Source organism: Motacilla alba, chromosome 3, assembly GCF_015832195.1.
Source record: "Motacilla alba alba isolate MOTALB_02 chromosome 3, Motacilla_alba_V1.0_pri, whole genome shotgun sequence".
Taxonomy (NCBI): Eukaryota; Metazoa; Chordata; class Aves; order Passeriformes; family Motacillidae; genus Motacilla; species Motacilla alba.
In genome coordinates, this window is record NC_052018.1 from 31668857 (window position 1) to 31689894 (window position 21038).

General features: G+C 38.8%; 1 protein-coding gene across 7 annotated transcripts in view; it reads right to left on the reverse strand.

Moving 5' to 3' along the window:
- FILIP1 (filamin A interacting protein 1) overlaps positions 1-19964 on the reverse strand; it is a 102234-nt gene extending 82270 nt beyond the window's left edge. For 5 of the 7 annotated variants that reach the window (XR_005256218.1, XM_038131155.1, XM_038131159.1 and 2 more), the window contains exon 1: positions 19476-19964. The gene's annotated coding sequence lies outside the window, so the exon portion shown is untranslated. The remainder of the gene's footprint in view (positions 1-19475) is intronic. The other 2 variants (XM_038131158.1, XM_038131156.1) reach the window with 1 other exon arrangement.
- Positions 19965-21038: the final 1074 nt, after the last annotated feature.

The window sequence follows — 21038 nt, forward strand, 5'->3', positions numbered from 1 at the left end:
TGGCACTGACTGCCTTCCATCCTGGCTGTGTCTGGGAAGAGAGCCAGAAAGGTGAGTGATGCTGACACCTTTCAAACCCACAGAGTTCTAGCAGAAAATTAGTCGATGGTCCTATCGTATTCTGGCACCTGCTCTCTTTTGCTGATTATTGTTGCTTTACATGGGCTTTGAAGAGTCTCCACCAACAAACAGAACGGGATGGTTCTTCACACACTGAAGAGCACAACTACAGAACAACTTCTCCATGAATGCAGAAGTTAACACGACTTGGGAAGAGACATTCTTGGCACAAATACTTACTTATGGTTGCTACCCAGATAAACCACATCAGATTAGGGCAATCTTTTGAACTGAAAATAGCTAGAGACAGAAAGAGTGCTTTGGGGAAGTTTCAAATCCTTGCCATGCACTTGCTTTCCCCTGCTGGCAGTTTTCAGCTGCTGGTTTGTGTGTTGGTTGGTTTGTTTGCTTGCCCAGAGTGGAGCACAAATGCAATCCCCAGCTGCCACTAATTATGCTGCAGAGCTCCTTGCAGCTGATTGAATTTCAGGGGGTCACACAAAGAAGCCTTGAACCTCACTTTGGGAAAACCAGTGGTGGCTTACTACTAATTCAGTAGACTCCCCTCTCTTCATCTGATTGCTTATGACAAGACATGGAAGTAAAACTGAAGGACTTGATGCTCAGCTATTTTAAACTACTGTGGCTTGGCTGGTACCCTTGAAAGCAGGCTTTTTGTCGCACTGTAGTTCTGACATGAAAAACATACTGTTATCTCGGCAAGGATGGTTTATTGAACTGTTTTGTTCAAATACAAAGGACTTCTATTTTTAGAAGCAAAACTGTAATTCATACAACAACAAAAGGCAACTGTATCCTGAGCTGAGGTACACAAAAAATTATAATACCTCCCGGCAGGTATCTGGAGCTGACTTATGTTAGTCTTAAACCACAAAAATTTACTGCCATTACTAAGCAGTTCAAATGTGAAAACTATTCTTGCAAAACAGTTACTAATGAGCCTGCAAATAAGAACAGAACAGCAGGGAACTGCAAAATGTTATCTCAAAAGTACTTGCCTCACCCTTAAATGAAATCCAAAAGCAACTCTTCCCATGGAAAGAAAAGAAGGGCTGAGCACGTTGCTTGTTGCTGAGCATGTGAACAAATTGCATACCATAGCTCAGATGTCACAGCACTTTTTCAATAACACTTATGAGCTTTCGCTAATGCCTCAAGCACCTAAAATTAAAGGTGAAATATCTTGGATAGGAAGGATCTTAATCTTACGTATATTTAGATATTTATATTTATTGATGTAACAGTTGTTTCTCAGAAACTGTTCTGTTGAATTAGTGCTGGAGTTGCAAGTTTTTAAACAATCTGTATCCAAATTTTTATAAAGCCAAAAAGACTATTTAAGATAAAAGTAATGGAAACATAAATTATGTTTTCAGAGCTACAATTTAAAAGTGTATTGAGTTGCTTCTTAATTGCAGAATAATCTTATATCTGAAATCATTAGCAATGTTCACGGTGCATGTCACAACTAAAATTCCATTTAAGCACATTTTTAAAATTATCTCTCGCTTAGCCATTTTGTTCAAGAATCCCTTTCTCATGGATGGGTTGGTAAAATATGCATCACTCAAAGCTCTGTAAAGAATGCAGCCTCTGCTCTGCTTTATGTCAGATCATTTCATCAGCTCTTGGAGAAGGATTTCAAAGGCATGTTGGCAGATGAAAGTCTCTTGGTTTGCTCTAAAACCGTGATTTTCAAACTTTAACAAAACATGCATTGAACACAGGGCATTGAAAACTTATGGAATAAAATGGGTGGTCATTTTCACTTCATGCTATCACTTCAGGATGGTTCTGCTTCACTTACAGAAGTGAGCAACTCCTGGGGCTCTAAGGCACCACCACAGTTCTTTCACAGGAGAGGACGGCCAAGGAATTCATCTGGTCAGTCCTCACGAGCTGCAAATTCCAATGCTCTGCTTTTGCATGGAGAAGTGCAGAAGGCCCTGCAAGGCCTGATATCCCCACAAACATAAGAGTTGTGTGCTCCATTCTGGTGAAGAGTTTCTGGTTGGTTTGTTGGCTGTTTACAGTTTAGTTGTTGATCTATCAAGACATTTTGGGTTTTTTTTCCTGATGGAGCTTAGAATTGCCTGTATGAGTTTTTTGTGTTACTCGGTGAACTGCTGTGCAACAAAAAACAGTCCTCCAAAACCACATATGGTTAAAATTAACTTCTTTTGTTGGCTTTTTTTTCTTGCTAACATGTTGCCTTTTGAAAAGGAGATAGCCCTGTGAAATCATGTGCCCAATTGTGCTTGTAGCTCTAAGCACTGTTTGTCTATAAGGAACTAAGAAGACCCAATGAGGTGTTATTAGCTTCCACTCATCTGACTCAAGTATCATCTGCTGTGCTCATTAATGAAGGTAGTTCAGGTGGAAACACTGATCCCTGAGCTTTATTAAAATTGTCTGTGTTGTTTTTACTCACCTACTGAAATGAGAAAAAGGAAAGTAGATAGTAAAAAAAAGATGTATACAGAGAATATATACTAAAATAATGCCTAAGGAACTAACTCAAAAAATCAGTTTAAACACGTGTCACAAAATTTTTTCCGATGCTAGAATTTTCCAGTGTTAGAAGTTCAAAATATGCTTGGAAAACAGTCTCCTAGCTGTAATCTAAGAGAAGTCTGATTTAATAATAATGTAGTATAGCTTTGTAATGCAGAAATATTTTATGTGATTGTTCAGATGATCCCAGGCACTTGGTGCGCTCAGGTGAGTGTGACATGAGGATTCCATCTAAACTAGGAGATTAAATAGTGCCAGGGCTTGGTCAAAATTTTGGCATGGACTAACCAGGGGTCTTCCTAGAATGGTTCAGGAGTTAGCCCTGCCTGGGGATTAACCTAGCCAGAGTATGGCAGTCTGAACATAGTGAACCTGTTCTGAAGCCCACGTTTAATAATGTAGGTATGAGCAGCCAATGACAACAGGACTGAGGGTCAGAGAACCAGCACTGGCATTGTTTTGTGTCACCCACATATTTTTAACTGTTTCTGCGTGGCTTTCAAACTGTGAGAAGTGGAAACACAGATTTTTGCTTTACAGAACAGCAGCAGAACAGCAAAGCCCTGGCTTTGGAGAGGAGGGCAAGCAAGTGAGGAACACTGAGACAGATGGCACAGTCAGATGGAATGAATTCCTTGGGGGGACTGCAGCAGGGAGAAGAGGAACAGCGAGCATGGTAAAAATATGGGAACAGCAGCTGCCATTGCTGTTTCTACAAGAGCAAAGCAGGTTGAGCAAATTGCCTTAGGAGCCTGCCCTGTACCCAAATCCAAAGGGAAGAACTAAGAAAACAGCTTTGCAAGGAAGTGTGGTACCTTGCAGATGGGTGAAGTTGGAAAGTTGCAGCTATTAGAGGGGGATTGGAGACTGAACACTTCCAAAGCTCACGGCTGGAAGATGAGCTGAGGTGGATGCTGGGACCCAGAGAGAAGTCCAGTTTGCTTGGCAGGCAGTGGTGAATGCCAGACAGTGCAATGGCACAAATCTCACACCACAGAAAGACACAAATAGAGATAATTCTGATTCCAAATGTGAATCAGCTGAAGATTGAGATAAATTCCTAATAAAAGCATATTTACACTGGCAACGTGTCGGTGTGAGTGTTGATTATTCTCTGCCTTCCCAAAGGCAAGAATTCCATCCCACACCAAAGTTGATGACCAATATTTATTGCTGGCAAAGAAATCCTGACAGACAAGGTACAACAGTATCACAAAAGGACTGATCACTGTGCTGTTCCTCACCAGTGACCCTCCCTAGCAGCTAGAGCAATCATGCTAAACACACATCTTTTGCCACCATGGCATAGGCTCTGCTGAGGAAGTATTGTTGAAACAGAAAAAGCAAGGACTTCCATCTCATTTTGTTTTGAGCTGTAAGCTGAAGCACCAGGTGAAGGAGAAACTGCGGGAAAAGCGTCACTCAACCCAGTGGTGCGCAGAGGCGCTCTCTGGAAATGGCACGTGCCTAAGTCACCTGCAATAGGTGAGATGGCAGGAACTGGGACAGCTTTCAGCATGCGTGGGCTGTCTGAGAAATTAGTTACCAATCTCTACCAGGTATCTTTTCCCAAGATATCCTTGGTGAAATGCTTTGTTCGGTGGCTCTAAGCCCGGCATAATTTTCACAGGAATGGCAAAAGTCAATTTGCTGCCACAGAGCAATTTCCTGGCTGAATTTCAGTAGATCACTCTGGAACACAGAGACATTAAAGCTCCTCAGCAAAATGGTTATGGGATTGTTTTCACATGGGCAAACAAGAATTTTCTCTCAACTAATTCTTGGAAATGCTCAAAGCATTCTAGCTGAAAGTTCCAAAAACAATTCAGACTCAGCCAGACATCCTGCCTGAACAACTGAAGTTTGGCAAAGCTGTAAACAACTGGGCTTCATATAAGACTAGATTTTTAATGAAAACTGTCAGGCAAACTTAGATAGGGCTTTGTTATCATCTTGCTCTGCAGTATGTGCTCTCTTCTTATATCCCAGCCTAACATTTCATTTGTAAGTCAATTGTCATGACTGTTATATTATAGTGTTTTGATAAAGCATTTCATATCTGCTCACATTTATACTTCAAATTTTCATATATTGTGAATTACCAATAGTAAAGCAAACCTTCAAGGTAAGAGAAATCCATCAAGTGCCACCATTAACAGAGTTTCAGGTTATTGTCTAGATAAAAGAAATCTGTCAGATGCATAAAAGTATCTCATGGAACAGCTTGATTTTTACCAGTTTTTCCTTGACTTTAAGGAAGTACTTGCAAAGAAAATTTAAGAGAAAGCCACTGAAGAGACTCAAAATGTACCATCTAATGTTGATAAGACTGGTTATCAACAAATCCAGTCCCTCCCTTCTGTGTTCTAAAAGAAACATTTTTAAAGATGCTAAAAATAAAACCAGAGGTTTTATTAAATAAATTAATATATTTTTGTTTGTAGTCAAAACATCAGATGTGGTGTCTGTTCCAACTTTCACTATCTTATTCTTGGTGGATTTTGTGGTTTCTTAGAGAATACATGAAAAAAGGACATGATCATGATCTGGGAGCTGACATACACAACACATTTTCAGACATGCTCTAAGAAATTTCTAAATATTCCTTATTATTATTTCAGCCAAACTTGCTAAGTTTTTTTCTGTATTTGATCTGCAAATGATGCCTATTTTGGCAGCACTGAAAAAAATGTAAAAATAATATAACGTCTGCAGTTTGTGTTTTCCTGCCTGCAATGCTCTGTGACAGCATTTTTAAGATGAACCAGTCTGACACTGCCAGACTTTTGTGCAATGTCCTTGGGAATTTTGACCTATTAACTACAGCAGATTTTTAATGCAAGCTGTTTCAGGCAGGCTTGTTTCCATGAAGAAAATGTTTTGATTTGGGGGGTCACACAGATGAAATGCCACTTGTCAGAGTTAGAAACCAGATGATTCCACTGAACTGCAGCACAGAATTGAGAAGTTTTGCCTTCCTTGAGAAATCTGTGGAAGGGGAGTTGCATCAAAGAAGAGCAAATGGATCCAGTATAACACAACAGTGCATATATTAGGTATTTCTTGAACTGTCAGAGACTATATTATCTAATATCATCACCTGACACAGAAAACTGAGGTTCACTGCCTTCTTCATAGTGTAGTGACACTGTATTATTTATTTATATTGGCAGGTATGGTTTTCAGTGGTGGCTAAGGTTATCTCTCTGCAGAGAAATGGGAATATGAGGTTAATGCCAATATTCTCCAGCCATAAATTGGGTCCCAAGGGCCCTAGAGAAGGGCTAGGACACCTTCACACTACCTGTAAAGACTCAAGGATGTGCTTTTCTCAGCCCCTGGTGTTACAGCTATGCAACCATCCTGCTGCTTGCCTCTTGTGGATTCCCACCACAGGGGAACTGGAAGCACAGCAGTCTGATTAGAGCCTGCAGCTGAAATTATGCTGGGCAATTTCCTCTAGTAAACAATTCATTCTGCCTAAAAGAATGGGTTTGAGTACTCTGAAGCAGATTTGGGTCAAATTCAGCATTAAGTTGAAAAGAAACAAGAAGTGAAAATGGAATATATGAACTGCAGAAACAGTTCCTTTTCCCATTTCTGATATTTTTTCCCCATACAAAGATCACAAGAAGTCAGAGGTACTAGGGGAGGGAAGTAGAACAATTTTAAGAAACTTATTTCTCTGCCTTCTTTCACCAAAAGTCTCAATTTTCCATCAAAGCCCAGTAGTGTCTTAAATTCATACAATACAGAAACTGTTTTTCAAATTGCCTGTAGGATTAAAAAATGGGTATTTGAACAAAAATGTGTGAGTTTTGGGTTGCAGGGAGCCAACCAACTCTATCACTTTGCAGGTAGCTTTGGGTCTTCCCAAGTGCTAGCCCTTACTCCATGAGTATTTAAAGATTTCACACAAAGTATTTTCCTGGGAGATGTTTTAATGTCTATACTGTAGTAAAAAGGTACTGAAACCTTTTCCTTTCTGGGTTGTTTTGGTGGGTTTCTTTCATGGTTCCAAACTCCCACTTGTCTTCCTGTTCTTTAAATTTTGATAGATGAGACACATAACAAAAGCTAATGGATTTCACTGCAAATCCTAAAAAAAAAAAAAAAAACAAAAAAAAACCAAAACAAAACAAAAAAAACCCCATAAAACATAGCAAAACATGTATTTGTTTTACTTTTTTAAACTCTGTTATCAATCAAAAAGGTACAGATATATCATAATTAATTTTCCTGAGAATTTTTCTGGAGGACTAACTGAGCAATGCCTGTTTCTCATTTTTCTTTGTCTCTCAACCTTACATGTTGACCTCCTCCAGCTTCTTCTTTCTAACAGATATGGATGTTCAAGGACACAACTGGGAGCACCATAAATGTTCTTGTTTTCTCTCAGGGAGAAAAACAGTCCCACATTTGTGAACAGTTCCTTTTGTGGGTGGATCACTATAGTATTACTGAGTGCTTGATTATGATATGAAAATTCCTATGAACCAAGAAATCAAAGCCTGTTTGCTAGGGAATTATACACTAAGACGGATAAAATAACTTTTATGTTGTCAATGGTAACAAATATAATTAAAACAAAAATATAAGGTGACAACTAATGTAAAATGTAAAATATCAGTTGACATACTGCAGAGCTACGTATGCAAAATTATTTTTATTCCCAGGCTCAGGTGCCTATTTTCTTAGGACGTGGGAGAAGGAATGAAGGGAAAGAAGAGGAGCTGTTGCTGCACCATTCACAGATGAGAGATGGGTGATGCGCTCAGCACACGACCTGCCTGCAGCCCTGAGGCTGCTGCTCCATTACAAGTGACCAGTGAATGACTGCACACTTGCACAGTTGCACTGTGATGCAGGTAAAGCCACAAGGCAGGCAGCGTTTTCAGCCTCAGGGAGCCTCGAGACACAGTTGATGTTGGGGTGAACTGAAATGTTATCTGTCAGCTGTAGCTGTCAGCAAAAATATTAAAGGAATAGCAGCTGCATCATGCCACAAGCAGGGGAGTGGAGCAGCCGTAGATCCAAAATAGATTTGAGAGTCAGACAAGAGTTTTCTTTTCATGAACTCCAGTAATAGTCAAGGACCATTTATTTTCTAAGCTGCTTTGAGCCAGTTGATAATGCTACTGCTTTTAAAATGTTTTAAATGTTTGAGATGCAAGTAAAGTAGAGTTATTTAGAATAGGATGTACTGAAAGGTATGTTACTAAACCTTTAATTTCTAATTTTTCCTACAAATAGTTTTCTGCTTCTGTAGCTTTAAATTTGCCCTCACCATTTTATTCTGCAAGTTCTGAGACAGCAAAAAAAACTGATATGACAATAAAAAATCATAACTATGTTTCTCAGCTGGAAGAAAAATTATTGGCTTAATATAGCTTCTGTAGCATTTATTTTTCCTTTTCAGATAATTAAATTATTAAGATACCAAGTTATCCTAAAGGTATTTATTAAAGAACAGCATCTTACAATTTTTTTGGATAGCCATTAAAGAAAATAATAACAAGCAGTGGTGTCTTCAGGATCTTGAATTCCAAGATAAATGCAATAAAGCTTGTGGCAGTGTGTTATTGTTTACTGCTTGGAAAAACTTACGCAACAGCAGAATATTGCTCTGATTTTTAAGCTGCTGCTAATGAAGTACAACCAGACAGGGTACAGTTGTTATGAGTCAGGAAATGTGGATGTTCCTGGACAGGGGCCAGGGGAGCTTAGACACACAAAGATGAGATGTATATGCATCCTTTGGAGGAAATACACTAGCTTGTTTTGAAGCATCTCAAGCTGCCTCATCCAAGAAGCATCCAAATGATCACCCAGAAGAGGTCATTACCTCTCAGTTTCTCAGGGTCCCTTGTTTTTATATCAGGAAAACAACAATGAAGTAGGCTGTCCAGGAGAGCTTAGAGATCAGATATTAGGTTCAGCCATGAGACAGTAGGCTAAAAATCCTAAGGGCTTAACTTTGTTCTTTCACTATGAAAAGAATAAAAAAAAATCCCACAAAAAACCCCACCAATCCCATACCCCTAAATTAAAAAAACCCAAAAAAAAACCCCAAACAACCTAACAACAGCAACGGCAAGAAAACACCAACCAACCAACAACTAACCAGAAAAGCCCCCTGATGTGCTACAATTTGCTGTGAGACTTTAAACAGACCTTTTGAACTCATATTCTGCCATAGTATGGTGTGAGTTTTTTGTAAGAGAATGGCTGTTACCACTGTACACATGGGAAGAAGCTCCACTCTCTACAATGACAAAGCATTTGCTGAAATGCTGCTACAGTTCAGTACATGGTACATATGCAACTCCCTTTCCTTCTTCTGAGCATTCTAAATGTCATCACTGCAGGTCACTATTTTTTAAGTGAAATTAACTAGGATCATTTAAAAGAAACTTTTTTTTCCTTTCCACACCTCTTTCTTGCATCTGAATATAACTGCCCCAGAAGACTGATTTTTTCATTCTTTTGGTAGGTGACTTTTCCTTATCTTCCCACAACCACTCCCCGTGTCATTCCCCAAAAGGGGACTACAGCTTTCACTCCTCTCCCAGCAGAGCAGGACATGCAGACCATTTTTCTATGCTGGTAAACCCAGGATGTGGGTGGCTGTTCTCACATTTCACACCTTTTTTTCAGGGGAACCCTCACAATAAAGACCTGAGCTCCCTTTCATGAAATCCAAGGAAGGGTCATTTATTACTCCATTCTCTCCTCAGCCTGAGAAGCTCACAACTAAACTAAGAAATTATTTCCAGACCTGCTTTGTTCTGGGCTGGTTTTGAGGCCACCTGTGCAGTTGTCACTGCTGTTCCACCATGGCAGGGCACACTCTGCCCTCAGCTGTGTCCCAGCAGCCTCTTCTGCAAGGCCTCTTCTGAGCAGTGGCACATCTGTAAGGGTGAGACTCTGCCCCGCTCCCAAACCCACGATCCCCTCTGTGCACTGGCATTGCCAACCACACAGATTCAAAATCTCAAGAAAATCTTCCATAGCTGTTTTTCAGGACGTTTTAAAGCATCATGGCACCAGATCATTTAGATATCAGAGACTTCAACTTCCTTGAAGACATCAGAACAGTATTTTCTTCCAATTTTCTCTGGTTTTAATTAAAGCTGAGTGCCATGTTATGGCAGCTTAATTCCTTGGTAAGTTCTTATCAAAAATCCCAGTCAGCAAGAGTCACTTGAGCTGCCACCATTGCTTTAACAAAGCAGGCACGACTGGAGACACTGGTTACCTGCTCAGCTTGCAAGAGACAGGCAGCACTACAGGACATTTCTGTTTTCCAGGTGCTCCCTTTTCCTCCCTCCCCACAGCCCCATAGTGGCTCCAGAGCTTCCAAACACCAGATAATTTGGGCAGTGACATTTGGCTCACACCTTCTCTCAAAAGTTCTTTTTCCTTCAGGATTATTTTTTCCCAGTGGTCTCCTCCTTGTACTACAGAGTTTGTCCTGAGTGCTCCCAAAATAACAACAAGCTCACAAGCTCACAGCACCCTCTTTACCCAGTGAATTCCTTCTGGTATAACTGAACCTGAGGGAATGGTTTTGACTTTCCTGAAACATCTTAGTATTGACATTAGTTTGGTTTCTATTCTGGTATGGTTTTGTTCCTGTTCTGGTCACATCCCGGGTCCTCCTCCTTCCTTTCTTTGCTGTGCTTTACCAGTATGGCTGGTTTATTGTGACCTACAACTAAGGGCACAGCTAAGCTTCCCTCCGGGGAGCTCCTCTAAAAATACATATTCTTGTCAGGCAGACTAATTCAACTTCTATTCCTACTTCTCCCTGCAGAATCTGGTTTCTAAGGAGGGCTATTTAAGTCTTCTTATTCAAAGCTGTTGACATGATGTTCAACACTGCAACATCTCAGAGTGTCAAAGTCACTACTATGTTTATTCTTGTAACATTCCAGGTTGTTATTAAAAGTGGAAAAGTAACTTGCTGAGCGTCACGCAGGGAGTCAGTGATGTGAAAGTCAGCAATTTAACCAGCATTTCTCCTCCCTGGTATGACAACTATCACCTCACATTTTAAGGCAATATTATTTTAAATGACAAAACTCAAACATCATGTGAATATTTTGGAGAGGGAACCTGAATTTAGCAAAGTGCTTCTGGTGAATAAGGAATCCATGAGATGTGCTGCCACTCTTTCAGCCTTGCAGTTCAATCACACTCTTGCAGTGTGACTTAGACTTTGTTTACACAACTAGTGCTGGTGGTAAGTAAACTAACCCTCCTTGTGTGCAATTATGCTTGCCTTATTTCTAGACACTCACTGCTCTCCTGGAGGGATTTTTGGAGCTGAAACCAACAGCCTGTAGAATTGTTGCCATTCTACCAATTCCTTAACAAACTGTTACAAACTGTTGTGTTTCGATGAGTGTATTCACTGAATACTTCTGTGGATTATTCAGTTTATTTCTGTTTATTTTCCTAGACTTCTTTTGTGCTAAGATGAGAAACTCATTACACTGTCTTCAGCTCTCACATCTTTCTCTAGCACTCCACTAGTTGTTCTCATGGACCTGTAGTGATAAAGGTTGTGTGGCTGATAGTGATACAGACCAGAGGCTAGAAACTTGTATCACTGCAGGGAGTTTGTTTCCTTGGAATGAGGCAGCTGTGTCACTATCACAGAGAGGGCTCCGAACAGTTCCTCCTGGGCCCCCAAGTACCACAGCTGTTCAATCCTGTTGTGTAAGTTCTGTAAATTTTCATTTGCAAATGGATGCAATTCTGTACCAAAGATACTTACATTGCACCCCTTCTATGGTTCTAATAAAAAGCTGTTCCACGATAATCTGGGGTTTTAGAGTATGTTCTCTGAAAGCAAAGGAAAATCAGTTTAGGTAATTTTTTCTCCAACCCACTAGCTACTTTTGAAACCTCTGCCCATATGGATACAAGGCAGGGTAGTTAAAGATGTTTACCTGGTAATTCATGGTTAAGAGGTTTAGAGTTTAGCTTTAAAATACTTCCTGGCCTCCTGCTAAAGCACTTCTTGTCTGTCCTAGGCTATTCTGGTGTCTTTCAAAGCATGAGCTCTTCTTCCTAAATCTCACTACATTTCTCACTAAATTAAGCCCACTGAAGCTTGTGGCAACTTTTTTTATTAAAAAGGCTGCAAGGGTGTATGACAAGTGTGTGTGTACCAGCTCCTCCAGTTCTCTCTGCAGCCAGTGCTGGGAGTACAATGGGATCTGAGACCTCTGTACACCACCAACTACAAGAATTCCCTCTCCTTTTTCCCTCCATATGTACAGATGATGACAATATTCTAGTTAAAGTTCCAGTGTTAGGAACATTATTTATCTACAGAGAAGCCTACCAGTCTTCCAGGGTTCTTATTATATATAAGAAATCCTATATGGAAAGACTGACTGCCAGATCCCTTTGAGTGTCACAAGACCTCTGCTTTGTCCTTGCTTCATGCTACAATAGTCACTAACAGATAAATTTAGATGCTTCCATGAGTTGGGCTTTTTTAAACTAGCCCAAGCTAGTCTCAGGTTAATCAGAACTCCATCTAGGAATCCTGTTTGCCATATGTGCATCACACTCTGCTCCTGATTAGGATACAATTGGAAAGAGATGTTCAGTGAGAAAAGGAAACTCAGCAGTGGAAACAGTGTCCAGACTTTCCTTCCTCAAAAGCAGCATCTCTGTTATCCTTTCTTAGATACTTACTTTCCTATTACTTAACATTCTCAGTGCTAGCATTGCAGCTTATTGGACTACCTGGATAGAATATATTTAACATTTTTCAGAATTGTTTTTGCAGAAACAATTGTTTTTGGCACCTCAGCTATGCCTAAACGTAAATGTTTGGCTTTCAAGCAGAATGTAGCAGGCAGAAGGAAGAGGGTGTGCACTCCAAAAGCTGGAGTAAACTGAGATAAAATATTACATACGGGATTTTTTTTGTCCTTATTATTCATATTTTAGGACATAACACATCAAACACAACAAAATCAAACAAAAAAAACCACAAACAAACAAACAAAAAACCCCACTACAGGTGGACTTTTTTTCAATTTTGAAAGTGCCAAAGACTTGTGATTTGTTACTATAAAGCCATTTTTTATTCAGTGTTTTATGTACTTTGATATTCTGATTATCATTTCTTGCAAAATATTCCATAGCTAGCCATGTCCAAAACTTTCTAATCCAAAGATCTCAAAGATGAGAGACCTTAGAATATTTTAAAATTAAAATTACTCAAGATATATGAAAATAATCAAAGCCCTGAGCAACTTGATCATAGTCTGGAGATGCTTCCACTTTGAGGGAGACTGGATGACTTCTGCCAGCTCCTCCCACCCGAATTATGGTTCTGTAAATAAGTGGCAGAGGATATGCTACTGTGACCCTGCCTTTTACTATTTGCACTCTGATGCCTTTTGTGCCTGGGATTCCAGCCTCTGTCTCGTGCCACTGAAGCAGCAGTGGTTCCCACAGGGAGCTGCCTCAGAACACGAGGCTGCCCTGGCACTCAGGAGCACTGCTGCCATGTGTGTCCCTCTGTGCACAGGGACATCTTGTGCTGCACTGCGTTTGACATGCCTGAGGACATCCAGCATGGCATCATTCCCTTCCTGCCACCTCCTGCCCAGAGTCAAGAACTTGAATGTATCATTTTCTCTAAAGAATTTTATCAGACTGAGGAACTGAAATCCTTATCTACTGGAATAAAATGTATGTTTCTTTTCCTTACAGAAGTCCTTGTTGAAAAATAAAAGGAGAAATAACACACTATAGAAGAACTACTGAAACCTTTACCTTAGATCCAAGAGGCTTTGCAATTACAGATGGTGAGACAAGTGAGATTTTCAGGATAAGTATGAATGACAGACACAGGAATAGAGTAACTTATATAATAATAAATATATTTATATTTTTAATAAATAAATAAATAATAATATAATATAATAATAAATAAATAAATAAATAAAAATAAAAATAAAAATAATATATAATAAAGCATGAGAAATAGATGCTTAATTAATTTTAGCCAGCCCAACAGTGACCAGTCATCATTAACCACATGTTCTTTCCCACCCTTTTGTTAATGCCCTTGCATATGGCTTTTAAAGGGTTATTTTTTGAACAGTCTGGATTATATATTTTAAAAGTAAGAATGTTCTTTGGGACACATAACTAGATAGTGTGAGATTTTATGAATACCCTTTCTACTGTGTTCACCAATTTGAACTTGAGGATAAACTGTGTATGTTTTTTTCAGTGTATAGTTGTTGTCACAGTAACTGCAGTTTTCCCAATAAATGGAAATTGCATCGTTTCCTTAGCATTCAGGTTATTGCACTGAAATAGCACCATGAACTCACCATTACTTCTCCCTTCCTGTTGTCAAGTTAGATCTCATTTAGTTGCAGGAGCAGGCACTAAAACAGGTTAGTTTAGATTTGTGTGCATTAGAAAGCTGAAACAAGTCTGCTTAGCTGCATTACATCCTATGACTCATGCCTGTGTGGGAAAGACCTTATTTTCACAGAGATCTCTTAGATAAACAAGGCAAGTTGGCAGCAATTCGATTACACTGATGCAAGCAGTCTCTGCTTTCTGTTGCATTCATTTCCTTTATATTTTCTGAAAAACACAAGCAGGCTGATAAACACTAGTGAGAATTCTTCTACCAAGGACACATGAGCTTTCATTTTCAATTGCTTTTTTTTTTCTAATAGGAACAGCCTTAAACCCAGTTTCTAAAAAACCCTATTCTGTTACTGCAATAAAATCCATTTATTATCAGTTGGGTTTTTATTAAGTTTGTTAGCGAAGCTGTAGCTCTTGCTGTCGACAACCAAAACACACTAGTCAGTTAAGATACCTCCCTCCCACAAACACACAAGCCTCTAAATACTGTGGATTTCAGATAGAAAATGGATTTAGATTCCAAAATATCACTTTTACATATGCACTGGAACAGATTTTTGAAGAGCATAAATCACAAAACATTACACTCTTTGTCACCGTTTCCCCAAAAAGGAAAAGTGAAGAAAGTAATCATTACTGTATTACAGAGCTCTAAGTGTGTGTAAATCAAACTGGGCAAGTTTAGTGCAAATTCATCGAGGTTTCTGCTCTTGTTTTGAAACCCCACCAGTTTATATCTGAATGACTTTGGCGACATCTTAGATAATTAGGATTTTAATTGTCATTTAATCAGTTTTGAAATGAAACTCACTTGGACAAAGTGCAGCAATCTTTTGGATTCACACCCCCCTTTGCCTCTGACAGCACACAGCACCCAGACGGGTTGTCCATTTAAGGGAAAAAGTGCAAGCTCCAGCCTATTTCCCTGTGCTCTGGATGTGTTTGTCCCACTCCTTCAGCAAAGCATTCTGTTGTGCCAAAAAGCACTTCCTTCCTTGCAAAAGTCATGTGCACATGACCACATATACTCCCATTTCTCATGAAGGTTTAATTAAGCTTTTAATTGTATTTTCTCTGTATTTCTCAGTGTGTAAAATATTCTGAAGGATGCCACAGTATATGTAATATTACAGATGACCATTACAGCTACAATTTTCATGCTTTGCTCGTAGAAAAGGTTTAGAGAGATAGTTTGGACAAAGTAGAATGAGAATCACAGGGCCAAGCCATCTTGAATTAAAAAAAAAAAAAAAACAACCACAGCTTTCCCAACTTAGGAAGATTTTCTATTTGCACTTATATTAGGACTTATTTTACTATGATGCTGAGAATAAAAAAGTAATATAGAAAGTACAGATTATCTGCAGAAGCAGGAGGAGTAGGTGTAAAGACCCAAAATAAAAGGGAAAATCTAATCAAGTGTCCTAAAATGTAGGATTTTCAAAAATACATGAGGCATCACACATTTTCAACACGATCAGGGACTCCCACTGTCTCTCGTGAACAGAACACCAGCACAATTGTTTCTGCCCTTCACCTCAAAGCACAGCTGCAGGACCATGTTACAAGTTCTAGTGTCACTAGCTTGGCACAAATACTGTCTACCAAGTAGAAATAGAGAGGTTAAAGAAAAAAATCTTAATATTTTATGAATTGATTGTTTTCTCAGTTATCCAGTATGCTCCAAAATGAAGAAAAGCCTGTAATCCCCAAATAATTACTAATATTCTGTATAAAATTAGGAAACAACTTTCAGTAGAAAACAATAGGAGAAAGGAAAACAGAAAAGGCTAAAAATGAAAACTACCTCAAGCTGAAAAGTTTAGACATTTGGACTTCTTGTATGCAAATGTTTCTATACAATAGAATAACCTTATTTTATCTTGCTAGCTTTCAGTTCATATCCTAGGTTTTATATACTAAACATTTTTGGTGAAATAGGAAGTATAAATAGATGGAGTTCCTTCTCATTTGTAGTGTTGTCTCATCTAGCTTCTTCACAAATATTCACTTTATTTCTCCAATTGTCATTTTAGTTATGTAAAAGGACAAAACCCCTGCCCAAAATTCAGTTTATACATTTAAATAACAGGGCAACCTGCAACGACAGACCTTGAGAAAGGAAGAAAAGTAAAATGTCTCTGAGAAAAAAAATCTTTGGACAGAAATAGAGATGATATCTTTTGTTAAATGCTCTTGAGGGGACCAGAAATTTATCTGCTAATTCCTGAATACTAAAGCCTGATCTTATTAAATTCAAAGGAGCTCTCATTCTGAATTCAGTGGCATAATCCTGACCTTTGTGACAGCTCTGAGGCATATTTTTAATTTCTGCCTGGGGGTACCTGAACTGAGTTAGATAAGATTACCAAAAGCCTTAAATTAAGTATGTGTGGAATGTCTGCCAGCAGAAAGATCCTGCATCAGGAGGCGTTTCACTGATACACCTTTACCAATAAGAAGCTTTTATTATGGAAATGGCTATAGTGGTGAAATTGTAACCTAGAGGAGCAAAACAGGGCATACCAGCAAAATGGAGATTTCCTAATATTTTAATGCTTAGTCCACAGGCTGCTTCCAGGAAGCACATCCGGTTTTTCAGGAATCCTACTTTGGCTGACACAGTTGTATTAATATGGATGTTTAGTCTTTCCATTTGTGTCAGTGTGACAGTGAGCAGCACTACAGAAAACTCAGATGCCATGAGGTGTCAACAAGCTCAGTAAAAGCAGTAGCATAAAGGATGTACCAGTAAACACCAGAGCCAAAGGTCAATCATCTACCACATAGGAGCAGGAGGAGTTCAGGAAAATCCAGGCATACATAAGCAGGGACAGAACAGTGCTGAGCTCTGAAGATGAATTTCAAGTCTTTGAATTTGGTGTTAAAAACAATCAGATCCTCTACAGAGAGACTGAAAGACTGAGGTGATGAAAACACTCAGTTAAGATGGTGACTTTAGCTGGGGCTAGATCAGCTAAAATTATAACAAAATTAATTTAATAATGAAATAATAATAATACATAATAACCGTAACTATGAAAATATTATAATAAAATCAAAAAAGCCACCAACATAGTCTGAAAGTGGATTCAGGTTGGAGGGAGTCTTTAGCACCATGAAAGGCACCATCCATACCACAGTTATGTAAATATAAACAAAATCAAAATTATGTATGAGGGAGAAAATAAATAGGTATGCTACGTCTACTTGTCTTCCACAAAAATCACCATGTGTATCGCCAAAACATAAATTACTTTTTGATTTGATATAGAATCGACCTTGGTTTCACTGTAGTCATTAGAAGAATTGGCTATCTTTCAAATATGAAACCATCTGTTGAATAGCTACATTATATATTCCACAGATTTGATTGGAAAATCCCAGAGCTTCTTTGTGGACACCTGTTGAAAAGAGTAATTTTAGCCTCCTCCTCCTCCGTTTTGAAGTGGAAAGGAAGACAGATGTATGTAAAACCACAACTCCATGTGTTCGAGTTTGAAGTTGCTATTAGACTGTTCAAATGTCACTTCATTTGACAGTTATCAGGCTAATAATTTGTCCTTTGATTTAAAAAACTTGGCTAAAAGTAAATTGTGTGAAAAAAGGGAAGCTGTATAACCACACATTACACTGAACAACAATGAAACCAAAAAAAGAGTCAATATTACCATAGCATTTTCCCAGATTTTGCCATCCCTACATTTTCAGAAGGTCAAATTTTTCATTTCTCCACAGTTTAATTTGCCAGATATTTCATTAAAGAGAAGAGGCAGTAACTTTCACTCTAATGTCAAGATGACAAAGACTGTACAAATCATATTGTCTCAGATTTATTTCTCATTGTGTAGCCTTCTTATGAAAAAAATTACTTTCTCAGGATATGCCCTTATTAAAATGTAATTCCAAAGTTTCTTTTTGAGACTTAGATATGGGATACCATAGTGATTTAGTAATTCCACAATAATGATTATCACATTCAATGATAGTTGCCAAAGAGTGTTTCTGTTTAGTGCTTTAGTGTGCCCCTTGCTATGAAATAAAATGTACACTGTGTTACTTTTTGCTTTTAAGAATTTTCTTCCATCGTAATACTTAACTTATTTTATCATTTCACAGGCAGTTACATTCTCAATCACCAAGCACAAGTTGCTTCAGAGTATTTTAATTCCATCCAATCCATCCACTGCTAAGATGTGGTATTGATGTCATTTATGTAGTATGCAGGGATGCAACTAGAATTATTTAGCTAAAGCAAGACATTCTCATCTCCCTGAGGCAGTCCCAGCATCCACAGACTAAGTGTCAAACACCACAGACAGTCAGCACAGACTCAGTTAGTTCATTCCTTCTTTAGGACAAATATTTTTCGTCTGAGACAATTCTACATAAATCTGTGAACAGGGTTTTAGCACAGGGTAAGTGCATTCTTTAAATCTCTGCCTTCGTAGCTGAATTCACATTGCATATGAACTTACAATCAGTCTCTTAAAAATTCATGCGCACTAGATTTTTTTGTTTGCAGAAAACAGCTTTAAAAGAGGTGGCAGGGAGGAGTGGAATTCATTCTCCAATTGATCAAACAGCTTTTGTCAGTTAAGACAAAGTAAATCACACTAAGCAATTCCTCCCTTAAATTACACGACCACTATGGGGCCACTATGAGATATGCATTTCCAACAACAAACAGGCTTCCATCCTGCTGCCAGGGTAAAACTTCTGAGAACTGGCTTCTCATTTATTTTGCTGATAGAAACATACATTTTAACAACAATGACCCAGCTCAAGCACATTTAGGTACAATGAACATAAGGTCAGTCCTTAGGACAGCTGCATTATGCTGATAATCAAAGCAGCAGAAATTAATATTCATTCTATGTAAATAAGCACAAGAACCAAGAATGGTTGTCACTAAGATAGTATGAAAGGCACCAGGTGTATCCTAAAAGTTAGCAAGGAAACAAAAAGCACAAATGTGCTGGGCCACAAACTATTTGGTTAATTCAGTTACTGAATGGCTGTTTCCTTTTATTTCTCACACAGGTTGTCACTGTTTTTAATAGCTGCTGGACTATCCTTGGTCAGAGACGATATGTATTCTATTATTAAATCTTGATTTGTCTTCTGTCTGCATGTAAGCAGATATAAACAAGATACACGTCAAAATCTATGCACATTTTTTGATATTACTACTATCTAGTTCATTATGCTTGTTCTCAGAACTGCAAGAATTATTTAAGCAATGCTTTTCTAAAATGAAAACATAAAAAAAACCTCTAAAACTTTTATCTCAACTTCCATCTATTGACATTTCCAAATTATTCAGAAGATTGTTCAAAGAAGGAAAGAGACAATAGACATTAGAAAAGAAAATTTTTGTTAAAAAAGACACTAGAAAATAAAGATTATTGTGAAAAAAAAACCAAAACAACACGATGGAGTGGTTAACTCAGTCTTACCTGTCAGCAACACGGACCTGGGAATATATCCTTTACAGTGCAAGATCACAGTAGCCTGTCCCACAGCACTACCACAGGAGTAGAATGATCCAGCTCAGGAGATCACAGAGACTTCTCCCACTTTTTTTGGTCTACCAGCAGTTGAAGTAACGAAGGAAACAAGGTAGAGAGCAGAAGACCGGAGCTGCTTCTCGCAGAAATCCCAGGCAGGAGAAGTAGGAGGTATACTCTGTCTGTGTCTCACCCAGACTTTTGTTTAAAAGTTTTTTCAACTGTTGCTAGGTGGTGTTAGGCTTTGGCAGTTTAGTTCTCAGATTGTATTTCCCCTCTTCTGGTCTCTTCACACAGTGTTACAGCAATGACTTTGTTGAGCTCAGCTCGCTTGTGCTATATTTAACCAGTGTTCTCAGCAAGTCAAGCCTGTCAACAGCTGAGAAGTTTGGAGCAGGCTTTGCTGAGTTCCTCAGCTGCTGAATTATCAGTGGATGTTGCACTGCACAGCCCAGCTACTACATTCACTGAAAGATTGTGGGGAAACTGTCAAATCCTTTTAAGGGCTTCCAGTGACTTCACAGGAGTAATTACTATTTAAAGCACTAAGTTCAAGATGTGTGTTTAGGCATATATTTTAGACTGCTAAAGAAAGGATACTTGTGTTCACTGCAGATGAGTTCAATTATTTATACAGTGAGAATTTTCCTAGGACAAGTAGGAAGTTTATAATTTGAAAGGTATGCACTTCACTTGAGGAAAAATTACACGTGGGAAGAACTTTTTGCAGCATAATTTCTTACAGAGTTTAAATATACTAAGATGACATGGAGAAATTAATGAAGGCTTAGGGTGGAAAGTTTTCACTCTGATATTTATTCCAAAGACAACCTTTTTCTCCCAGACCAAGAGCTTCCTGCAGTTATTCCTACACTGTCTCTCACTGAAGGAAAGGAAAGCCACACAAATCACAATTGGTTTGACAGGAGTATTCAGAACACATTACTCCGGGGCTGTAGGCACTCTGATGTATCCACACTTGCTTCTGGATCTAATTACTATTCCTAATTCTAAGCCACAAGTCTCTTAATCAACAGACCAGCAGTAACATTGGACAGCTTTCAGCCCACAAACTGTCATGGTATCAAGACTCAAAGATGTTGCAGTTCTCAGATTCTAGAACGAGGTTCTACCATCTCATGGCAGAACAGCCTCTGTAAAGGTCTCTGGCAAGGAAAATTCCCTACCCCAACTACTCCGTTCTCATCTGAGCAGTACTTCAGCGTTAAAGGCAGAAAGAGCCTCCTTTGGAAGGCTCTTCTCTAGTGATGATCTGAGGTATTGATCTAGGGCTAGATGAAGAGGCAGGGAAGAAAGACAGGAAAGAAAAAAGCAAAATGATGCCAAAAAATTTGCTGGTTGATATTTATATGTGGGGACACACCAACCTTGCAGAGCAAAAAAAATGTTCAAGCAGGTGATAATAGGACCCTGCAGTGATGCTGGGTGTCTGTGCAAGGAGTAGGAGTGCAAAGGTATCACACTGTGGCAATTTCAACATGCAGGAACATA